General features: G+C 43.9%; 1 protein-coding gene across 1 annotated transcript in view; it reads right to left on the reverse strand.

Moving 5' to 3' along the window:
• Positions 1-7,015, reverse strand: part of tanc2b (tetratricopeptide repeat, ankyrin repeat and coiled-coil containing 2b) — a 146,290-nt gene extending 139,275 nt beyond the window's left edge. The window contains exon 1 of the mRNA XM_030098225.1: positions 6,999-7,015. The gene's annotated coding sequence lies outside the window, so the exon portion shown is untranslated. The remainder of the gene's footprint in view (positions 1-6,998) is intronic.
• Positions 7,016-12,149: the final 5,134 nt, after the last annotated feature.

Raw genomic sequence — 12,149 nt, forward strand, 5'->3', positions numbered from 1 at the left:
AGTCGTTCTGTGTGGAGTTTGCATGTTCACCCTGCTCAAGAGTTTTCCACATGGACTCCAGCAGTGGAGGATAATTGGTGGTTCTTAAGAAACAGCCCAGGAGTGAATCAGGTCCTGTGTTTGCAAGGCAACATTTTGAAAACGGTATCTGCTAACACGGAAACGGCAGAAAACTGAAAATATGCAGTGAGCAGGCCTCAGTTGGATAAAGCCAAACAGAAAATAGGTGGACTCATTAGGAAAGTAAAATCCAAATAGTTGAGGAGTCCTTTGTCAGGTATGGCTCCAAACAGCAGATCTTGTGTCACGGCTCGTCTCCTGGGAAAAATAAACAGTCAAGTCGCTCCTGCGAGGATTTGTCGGCACCGACTCCTGACAGCTGAACACATGCTTCTCCCAGAGGCACAAACCGAAACACTGCGAGGCGCAGGCGGACCGAAATATTAGGTGAAAAAACACCAACCTCAACTTATAATATATTGATGCGCTGCTCTCGCTGTTATGAAACCCTAACTAGGCCTACACAACATAATAACCTCCGTCGGAGCTGGGACGAAAACACTGAAGCACTTTGATCCATCCATGTATTTCTGGTTGAGCTGCCAGATTCTTTTTAAGGTGTTTCCAACTCCTTTGAAGAGAAACAGGCAACAGCATGTACACAAAATACAAAACACTGCTACCAGCACCTTTCTTTGAATATGTTCTGTTTTGACTCCTACGAAATCATAAACTCTTTTCTTACAAAACATCTTTTCCCACAATACTGCTGCTGTGGTTTTTGTCGAACTCGCTCTTCTGCGGTAACAAAACCGAGGAAATCTATATGGAGTGTTTACTTGTGGCAAATAATATCCCAAAAAAAAGCCAAATGTTTGCTGCTAAAGGCTCCTACACATTGAATGATTTTATGAGATTATCTGCTAAACTGTGCAGTGTGAATATCATCAGCTATGTAAGCTTCAATGCACAGTCTTCAGTTCCTCTGAATTGTGGATTCATGAGACAAATGAGGCAAATCAAACCGGTCTCCTCATAACATTCATGAACAGGAAAAGGGCCTGGTGTAGAAGTAAACAGAAAATGTGGACCTGTTCCATCATTTCACCCCTGAGGAAGCTGAAAACTACCGTTTTGGTGCAGCGTTGGCGTCCCTGATCACTTCATGGTGTTCTGTTGCATTTCTATTAGCCGTCAGTGGTGGCAGCTCGCAGCAGCCGCCGCGCAGCGCAGTGTAATGAGACAACATATGTGAAATTTCTGTCACAGTGGTCACATGTGGACACAAAACCACGCCAACTGCTGTCCGTGCCCCCACCACCACCACCACCACCACCCCCCCACTCCGTCTCACTGTACAACACAAATGTTGCGATGCAACAATGTTCAGAACCCTCATGCAAAATTCATCTCATCAAAACCAACGTGATCCATGCAGGTGAGAGATACAGTCAAACGGCACTCAATCAGAGCTCAATGAACGCTCCGGACTCCCAGTAAAGACGAGGAAGGAGAAATCAGCAGCTAACCAGAGAAAGATGAAACGGCTTACCTCAGAGTCCGGTCACTAACAAGAAAGAGCAAACGCAGAGAACACCGCCTTTTCCGCATCATTATTACATAATCAAAGGGCCACGCAGGAACCAGGGCCATGCCGGAGGAGAATCCAGCCCTCATTAAAGGAGTCCAGCACAATGCCGGTGCTTCTGAACCAGCCAATTTCAGAGTATTTTACAGCAGATCTTCATGGACAAATCTCCACATGGTGGACGCTGGTTTTATTTATAAAAGCTTAATATCACAGACAGGCTGCGATTTGTGGGAAAAGCGGAAGGAGGACTGTTTGAGGGGGTTTATAAAAATGGAAGGAAAAGAGATCATAGCAGAAAGAGGGTTAAAATAATATTAATTTCATCAAAATAAAAACTTTACATCTACATGTCTTAATAAAAAAAAAAAAAAATTATGAAAACGCTGTGAGCGTGTCAGCCCTGCTTTACTTAAATCTAAAAAACATTTGTGACTACGTGATTAAAATCAGAGGCTCTCTCTCTCTCTCCTCAGATCGACACACACTTACAGAACCGACCGAGAAATTTACAGTGAGGAGGAAAACCGAGCGGAGCTGCTCCTCTGCTCTGCCTGGCCTTGCATTTCTAATATGATTGCTTGCTTTCTCTTGGGGTATAAATTGAATTACTGGCTAAGAAGGAAATAAATTATGACCAAAATATCAATTTTAATTCCCTTCACATTGCATTTTTCCTAAACTGATGATCATGCTTTTCATGCTATGGTGCACACCCACGAACGTACACGCGTGCACAAAGCATTTCCTGTAACAGTAGGCTTTCCCGGTTCCCTTGACTGCTTTTCCTGATTGAAACGGCATAAATAGTGTCGTTTGGTTTTCTCAGGGGTGTGAATCAAAACATCCCCAAGGACGACACCTTTATCCTCCGTGCGGGAAACAATCTCACGTTTTCAGAGCTGATAAGATTGAGAGAGCAGCACGGAGCGCCACCCGGCCCGGTGGTGTGTGCGCGCCACAAAGCAGCGTTTTACCTCCTCCAATGGCAGATCTTTTCATATCGGGAAGAGCAGTCAAACACTCTGCAGCGAGAAGCCTCTAAACAATATGCCTTCTTTCACACAAGTAGAATATGGACGGACGGATGGATGGATGGATGGATGGATGGATGGATGGATGGATGGATGGATGGATGGATGGATGGATGGCACAGTGTTGTAAGAACAAATCACTCATGCTATGTGGGAGTGTTCCACAAACTGCACCAAAAACAGCGATGTCTTCTCCAGGAAGGGTCAGAGTGACCTTTAGTTTCTGGGGAAGCTTCAGTTATTGAACATCTGTCGGACCATGCTCGAAATGTCTGGAGGCTTTTCTTCTTTGCCACTGTCTGCTGGTGCAGATGACAGAGGACTGAAGAAGCTGATCGTGACGTTAGGGTGGAGCTGCAGCAGCAGTTTCAGGCTGCAGGACACTGTTTAATGTAGCACAGATTCCTGCCTGTGGCCATCAGGCTTCACAACGCCTCAATCTGAACACCGCACACTCAATTCATCCTGTTAATTCTTCTTTGTGAAAAAGCTCTTTTATCTTATTTGTGACTTTTAATGAATCGTCTTTGCACGGAGCGCCTGTGTCATAATAATTTTCCGAGCGACATTTTAACTTTGAGATGATTATTTTAGACATTTCTCTGTTGCTTGCTACCGATTGAGTCTTTCTTTATGTGAATCCGACCTGCAATGGTGTCTTTTCTGGACACTGATTGGTCAAATCTTGACTGTCAGTCATTAAAGCAGCATCGTCTGCCCTACGAGGCAGCGCGACATGCAGGATGGTTTGCAACAGCACATAAAATTTGAGTTTTTCTCTGCTTAGCATGCACCATTTTAAAAACAAGCGTGTCTTCCATGCAGACACCTTCAGCTGGACCTGCCTCGTCTGCTCCTGAATTAATCAGTGATCTTCTGCATTTCCCAGACTGACTCCCAGCGACCCACAGAATGAAAATGTGCTTCAGCATCGCAGCTGTGGGATTAGAGTGCGACAATCAATACCCAGAATACAACGCAAGGTTTTTCCAGTCAGGAAAAAGTGAATTATGTTCCGTCTCTGTCCTCCGAATTCAAGCAGCAGATAAATTGTTTGTATTTTCACCTGGAGAACTATTCATGGGAGATTTCACTGACCTGACACCTCTATCAGCAAGTCTCTATCATTTGTTCGTGCCTTTAGCACCAAACAACAAAAACACGGCTAGAAAACAGAATCTGTTGTGTGCTGACGTTATGGATGAGGGTTTCACTGCAAAAAAAAAAAAAAAAAAAGTTTCAGACGTTTCATAAAAGATCAAACAAGCATTTCGCTGGGATTGCAGGGACCATTGTCATCATGGTCGGGAAAATAAACAAAATTGTGGTTGGTTTGGGTTTGAAATGAGAGAAGAAATGATATTTTCCCATGTTAGAATCCAATATTTTGTTTACTCATCCATCCACCCACTTCTTCTGGGTTCCAATAACAGAGGTTTGGAATGAAATTTAAAGTCTGCATGAAAAGAGTTACATGCTTTCAGATTTCAAACAGCTCTGAAAGTATGTAGCCAACTGAGAAAGAGGAGGAGGAAGAAGAATAAAACAGTAACAAGAAGAAAATATATATATATATATATATATATATATATATATATATATATATATATATATATATATATATACACATATATATATATATATATATACATATATATATATATATATATATAAACGGCTAGAAATGACATTAATCGCTCTCAATCTGCAATTTCTCCTCTTTACATTGGTCCCCAGTCACTGCAGCTCTGGATGTCCTTATGAAGCATCAGTAACAATCTTTGCTCCCCAGAAAATATAAATCTTAGCATCTTTCTTCTCAACGTGACGCAACTGGACCTCTTTAGATTGGTTGAACGTCTCCCTAAAAGCAAATTAACTTCTCACTGCTTCCTCCTCCTCCGGTCAGTAAGCCCATGTAAAGAAGCGTCTCTGTCGTCATGACAACCAGCATGTTACCACGAGAGACTGAGGCTGTGGGACAACAAACAACAGGCCATAAACAACAGGACAAACAACAGAAACAATGGGACAACAAACAACTGGACTAACAGGACCATCAGCAACAGAACAACAAACAACAGGAACAACGGAACCATAAACAACTGGACCAAAAACAACCGAACCATAAACAACGGGACAACAAAGAAAAGAAAGAAAGGAACCAAAAATAACAGGACAGCAAACAACTGAACAACCAAACGGGACCACAAATGTCAAGTTTTTTCCTTTAGTTAGGAGTAAAGTTGTTGTACGACGCTAATCGAAGGCTACAGAGATGCACGGCAGCACTGCAGCAAGAAATGACATACTTGTTGAAAATCTACCAGAAAACATCAATGTCTCATACATTGGTCCGTACGAGTTATTGTTATGGTCATTAGTGATGAAGTACGGTTACCGTACAGCTCTCTCGCCGTGTGGAGGGTGTGCTTTATGGAAATTAATCCAACTCCAACTATTAAATCACCATCGAGCTGATTCAATATCTTCTACTTCACCTCACAAAATACAGGTTTTAATCTGTTATCAGAGTTTGATCACTAGAAGTCAAGCCAAATACCATATCACACATTTAATCTGTCAAAAAGTTCAAGAATTGTCAAACCTTTTACTTTTTTTATTTGACAATGACCTGTATTTCACTGAAGTGAAAGATAAATACTGCTGCCACCTTGGTAATCATGTGATATTAACTTCCCTTCACTGAAATGACGACATACTTCACACAAAGCTGGTGTGAAGGCATGAGGTTTTGCATTTGTGATGTAGATTTGTGGCGTACTGTGGGGGTCTGAAGGATGGTTTATGTCAGCTTAGGTTTCTGAGAACTCCTCGGCTCATTTTCTGCAGCTGAATCTGTTTCTCTTAACCTTTGGCCTGTCAGTGAGCGTGAACAGAGCGGCTGTGCTGGCTCGGACTGTGGAAAACAAGGTCTTGTCTCGACACCCCCACCCCCCCCTGAGCAGCAGAGATAAGCACTGAAAAAGACAAAGAGGGAAAAACTTTAAGGGCCGGTCTTCTCAAACAGCAAAACATCGTGATCTCATGATGGAAAACCTCCACACAGTCAACTCCGATGTGCGTCGGGAGTCGGGAAGCAGAAACTCGTGCATGTCGCTGATGTGATCAGAGAATACTTTGAGGATGACTGTCTTTTATCTACGCTGAGCCCAGCTGACAACCAAGAACTTGGAGAAAAAAAAAAAAAAAAAAAAAGAGTAAAGCGAGACAGCAAGCATCTTCAGGCTCATACAAAAACCATGAGTGCTGGAGCTCAAATCTTACGAGTCTGCAGACCTATTTTCTGATAAATGCTTCATCACAGCACTTCTCCGGAGCTGGAAAAGGCAGAACTAAGAGCGTGCACACACTGCATGCCCTAAAAATGACATTTCTCCACCGTGACTGTTGTGCGATCTTTACAAATCTTCGCCGTGTTAAATGATAAAACACACAACGGGAACAAAACATCTCCAGACAGCTGCCAAAAGTTTTCACGTCTCGCAACATTCCCTGCTGAAGCAGACTTGCTCGTCTCCATATAAAGAGCCGAATGGCGATCACAGGGAAATAAGCGTTTTCCCCTTTTCAAACAACAGGCTTTTATGCAGATTAACAGTCTTTGCTGAAACATACTATTACCACATAAGTCCCTGTCGAGAAGGACCAGATGTCAGATAATAGGCTGTGCAGAGCGAGGTAGGTGCTGGCCTGAAGCCATTGAACATGTAAGAACAGCTTCTTCCATATAAGCGTCTTCACTTTATGGACACCTTGTTGTCTGGGTGGGCAACCCCCACCTCTCACCCCTTTATACCTCCAGACTGCTGAACCCTGGCTGGAGGATGAGGACACCATATGTGCAGTCTTCCCCACAACATGAAGGAGAACTCAGTTGACTGCATGATTGGCCTAACCTTAAAATCAACTCAGCCTGTGAGATACAGCAAGGGCTCCGTTTTAAAATCCGCAATACTGTGGAAGCATGGCAGCTGTTAGGGGGGATGTACATGAATAAATATAACCTATAAAAAACCATTTGATGTGAGGGAAAATCTTCAAACATGAAAGGGATGTAAATGCATCACACATGTTGCAGTCTGCCCACAGAAAGAAAAAAAGCTTGTTACCGTGTGGGCACAAAAGGAGCAGCTAAGTCTATCTCATTAAACACTACTGGGGGTGTTTATTGGCTTAGCTGGGCTGGCTGTGCTTTGCCTATGAGCAGCTGTGACATACAGACATTATAGGCTATTGATTGGCTGACACCTCAGATCCTGATGTTTTTACTTAAAGTGCATTCAAATAAACTTCACAATGCAGACAGAGCAGCGCGGCAGGAGCAGGCACAAGTACAAAAGAGGACTGGTTACCTTTTCTACACTTGAATCTTTGTTTTTCTCACCATCCGTGCCTGGTCTTGCTGCTGTCTCTCCAGCACCGTGTCTCTCCTTCTTGCTGCAGCGCTCCGTGCGTCTCTCCCCAAGTCCGGTTCTACGCGGCCAAGTCCGCACGTTCTCCGCCCGGTCCCGAGCAGCTGAGGAGGCAGCGAGCGACTCTGGAAATAACTGCACCGAGCGGAGCTGCTACGTCCAGTGCAGAGAGCAGGAGGCGGTCGGCCGCTGCACAGCGACACCTCTGGGTGTCAGGCGGCGCAGGCTCGGCGCGGCGTGCTGCAGCGGCGGCGGCGGCAGCGGCAGCGGCGGCGCCTCCGGACTGACGGCTGCGTCTCATCCGCCACAATGTGCCAAGCTGCCGGGGCCATTCACGGCTGCGGGCGCGCGTGTGTGCGTGCTGTCATTGTTGTGCAAGTCAGAGGAGGCGGACGGTGTCCCGGTGCCACGCAGCGCCGCAACACACGGGAGCGCCGCGCGCAGGTCAATGCGCACGAACCGTCCCGCACCGCACCTCCGCCAGCGGATTTCAAAATAATGAAGGGAGAGGGGGGGGGGGGGGGGGGGGGGGGGGGGGGGGGGGGGGAAAGCAGCAGGCGCGAGATCTCGGGGAATTTTGTGTCAAAGCGTGCAAAAATAAATAAATAAATTCCTACTAAAATATACAGAAAATGAGAAGAAGAAAAAACGAAAGATTTCAGTGATCCGTTGCATTTCACCAAAACTAATCAATACGCAGTCTGTCCACCGGCAGGTTCAGGGGTGGACACTGAAGATGGATCCATTATTTGCGCAGATGGAGCCCATCTCCCAAAAGCGCGAGTCTTATTCTCTGTACAGTTTCTTTCTACTGGAACCGACGCAACCGGTCCAATGAATAATTCATGGTGAAACGAGGCTCTAATAACTAAATCATTCATAATTATTCAACAGTAACAAGGTCGATGCCAATCAGTTTCCCATCCCTCTGCTTTGCAGACCATGACATGTGACATTTGAAGTGATAGATGGTGGAGAGTGCAGCCAGTGTCAGACATTATCCTCAATCAGTCAATAACATTACAGCCTTCCCAGTCAGAATGACAATCAGGGATGTTGTACAAGGGTCTCTCAGGTGGCTGACGTTACAGATTACACAACCTCTGGCGGCTCAAAATAAAAAGAATTTGTCTAATATAACAGACGAAGGTTTTCGTTTCTTTATTTGCACAAAATAGGAACCCATGCACCCATCCATCCATCTTCTACACAGCCTAATCCTGTTCAGGGTCGCAGGGCTCTGGAGCCAATCCCAGCTAACTATGGGTGAAGGCAGGACACACTTGGACAAGTGGCCAGTCTATCACAGGATGAACAGAAAACCCACACACACTCAGGGGCAGCCAAGGGTCAACAGTTCACCTGTTAACCTCACACACGTTTTTGGATAGTGGGAACCAGAGTACCCGAGGAAAATCATTCACACATGGGCAGAACATGCAAACTCCACACAGAGACGTCAAATTAAGCATATACTACAGAGCAAGAAGAAATGAATACACTGTGCATGAGAAGGGGCTTAAATCCTGTCCGCCAATAAACATTGCAGTAATGAAAATATGGATAAAGATAAGAGAGTTCCAGAGAAGGTGCAGTTGGCGCTTGTCTTCTGGAACTTGAGATCCTTCTTAAAAATCTATTTTGTATGATTTGATGAAGTGGAGAAGGATGTGGGACAGCCCTGGCAATACTCCAGCATATGGATGGAGCAAACCCCACATTAACATTACTTCATATCAGAAATTACATATCACTGAAAGGTTGATTGTTTCTTTGAAACTCATATAAAACTGAAAATTTCAATCATTGCTGACTGTGATGACTATGTGCTCCAGTTTAAAAGATAAGTACAAGTTTTTTGGGTTTTTTATACTAATACTTTGAGATGCCATTTGTTTTGTTTTCAAGACACAAGCTGAAATGACCGGGAATATTTTAGTGTAGGAGTAATAAATCGAAATTACATGGAAGTTTCACAGTTTGAAATATATTACGGCGGACTGAACTTCTCCATTTTATTGTATTTGTTCAAGATACAGCCTCATAAAACCATTTATTGACCACATTCATTAAACTGAGCACTTCTTCCTGTTTCCTCTGCAGTCTAACACAGCTGCCGACATTCTCAGTGAGGCCGTTTGTTGAGACAGGTCTAGCTTGTGGAGGATTTTCAAGAAATTGTAAAAAAAGATGCTGAGGAGGAGGAGGATACATCTCTTACTCTTAACCAGAACACTTGTTTGATGCATTTAATTAATTAAATTAAAAAAAAAATAGTGACATTAATCATAAAACTAGACGGGTCAGTATTCACACACATCTGGTCAGTTTTACAGTGGAACGTTGGAGTGTACCTGATAACTGAAATACCGTCTGCATCATTTTCCAAGAGGAACCGCTTCACATATAGTATTGAAAAAAATGTGTTATTGTTCCCTAATAATCATCTGATACTGTTCTGAAGCAGCTCACTTGAGCTCCAGCATTCTATTAATGCAATTATGATTCTAAACAAGAAAATAAAAACCATCCGTCATGAAGGTCGGCAGTCAGATCGTCCTGGAATAATGTAGTTAAAGCAGTTTACTGTCTATGCACCACATCAGTGATGATTGATTCTGATCGATCAGCAAATAATTGTCTCTTTATCTGATTATCCAACCCTTACCCAAATAACATAATTCGAGCCTTCCTTTAATTATTCTCCTTTTAAACTGCAGTCACTATTATATAAAATGATGCACCACAACTTAAACTTTCACTTATACTTTTTTTTATCTTGAATTAGAGAGAAAAGAGTGCAAGTTAACTAGGATAGATAGATCGAAATCTACATATCTACGTATAATAATGGTTTTCCCAGCCTAAAATAGGTTTTGATTTGCACCCAGAAGGTTCTAATTACCCTCATTTCACAATTTCACAGAAAAAAATACCTATTTGATCCATCATTATTAGTTGTTAATCCCATCTGTCCTTTTCACCATCACAGCTTTTGGGAATTGCTGTTTGTAGCAAATAAACCTTTATGTTGCAGTAAAACCATCAGATTTGAAAAAAGAGCGACTGTTGCCACAGCAGAAATACGGCATCCAGATGTTACAACTTCACCACAGTCGATATTTGTCCTTTAAAAGTTCATCCTATACAAATGGTAATAACGAATACCTGAGGGAAAGCCTGGCAACGGGGACTTTAACACTGTTTGCCTGTTTGTGTCACAGAGTGTGATGGATGATGTGGGAGCAGACAGCTCAGTGTTTAAGCCCTCCCTCACCTCTGGAAACACATATGCTTCCACTGGCATCCAATCAAATCCTGCCAGGCCTTTCTCGATCCCGGCTTTGCCTCAGACTTCCCCTCTGTCTGAATATAAAGAATGAAAGCGGTAAAGGTGAGCGTGCCGCCCGCTCTCGCTTTCACAGACTGCGGGAGGAGGAGGGTAGATTAATGGGGGCCTAACTCGAGCTTGCGGAGAGATCAGTGGAGAAGTGGAGGAGCCAGAGAGGAAAGTGAGTGAACTCAGATCATCTGCTAATCTACCGACGCTGCCACAGGCCTCGGCCATGCTGCACCAGTGTTTCATAGGATAGGCCAATCAGTCCGACTGCGTGTTTCTTTATAGTTATTCTAGTTAAAACACAGTTAGATTAAACACAACTGTTCATGCATTTTACTGCTTTATCCAGCTCAGTGTTGTGGGGCACTGGAGTTGATCCTACCTGACTACGGCCGAGGGGAGCGTGCACCCCACACAGGTCGCCCGGCCGTCCAGCCATCCATCTTCTTTACTGCCTAATCAATTCAGGGTTGCAGGGCAATGGAGCCGATCCCCGCGAACAGTGTGAAGGCAGGAAACACCTCGGACAGGTCTTCAGGCCGGAGCAGGGCAGACAGAGAAACAGACACTTTCACAATTACAAGCAATAATTAACATCAAACAGTTTTTTGAATTTGAACTACGCACAGGGAGAACATGCAAACTCCACACCGGAAAGCTCAAAGTTGCTCCAGTCGAGACTTGGCACCTCCACAAAGAGGGGAGTCCCTAAATAAGTAAGTCAGCCATATAAAAGAAGAACTCAATATTTAAAGAATGAGAACAGCTTGAACAAAGGGTGTGAAACATAAGGCAAGTGGGTTAAAACTGGCCCACAAGAGGCTCCAATCCAGGACGTTAAAACACCAAGCAAATTGTAAAAATATCACTAAAAACTGCTATTTTTTTAAACAAATTTCTCAAGAACAGCAGACGCTATTAAGTTATTATGGCACTATTTTACCGGTTCGAGCCACTCAAGAGGAAATAGTGCTGCATGTTGCCCCTGAACTGGAACGTGTTAGACGCCTCGACGTAAACTGATTGCACTGATAAACTGGCAGCACCTCCAACGGAGAGCGTCGGCTAGCAGAATTCAGGTCTCCATGGAAACGCATCGTTTGGGCCCAGAGGGAGCTTTGCAGCGGGCAGTTTCACGTCAGCGTCGGGATTCGTGCACCTTTCACTTCGACCGGTTTGGTGAATAAGCGTCTATCCTTCCTCTCTGTCTTCTTTCATCTGGTTTTACAGTTTGAAACAATCTGGTTTTTTATGAAGCTTTAATCTCAGATGTACTATTTCATTTATTCAGTCTGTGTCTTACAAGTTTCATGCATTTCAAAAAGCTGGGAATCTAACAAAGCCTGTTCTTTATGAAACTACTCAGTCACTAGGATGAAAGAAAAATTGTTTACTTAAAAAAAAAAAAACCTTTATACGGAATTATGCATTTCTATTGAAGTACTTACAGGGAGCAGATCTCCAGCAGCTTCGCCGTGCTTGAGATATCTTTCTTTTATTGTGGAGTTCTTGTCCTTGGTGAGACGCACTGCAGTCCTGCACTAAACTGCCTGTAAGTGGCTCCCAACAAACAACGGCGTCTGTGGCAGCGACGTCTTCATGCATCTGTCCGACCTCGCTGCAGGCTTGTTTTCAGCAGGCTTCCACCTGACACTGATACCAGCAGCTTTACACCTGATGCTATCGAGGCCCCTCCACACTCGCTGGCTGCCATCTGTTGTGTTGTAATTGTGCCCCAGACAGTAGAAGCA

The sequence above is a fragment of the Salarias fasciatus genome, chromosome 8, assembly GCF_902148845.1.
Source record: "Salarias fasciatus chromosome 8, fSalaFa1.1, whole genome shotgun sequence".
NCBI classification, from domain to species: Eukaryota; Metazoa; Chordata; class Actinopteri; order Blenniiformes; family Blenniidae; genus Salarias; species Salarias fasciatus.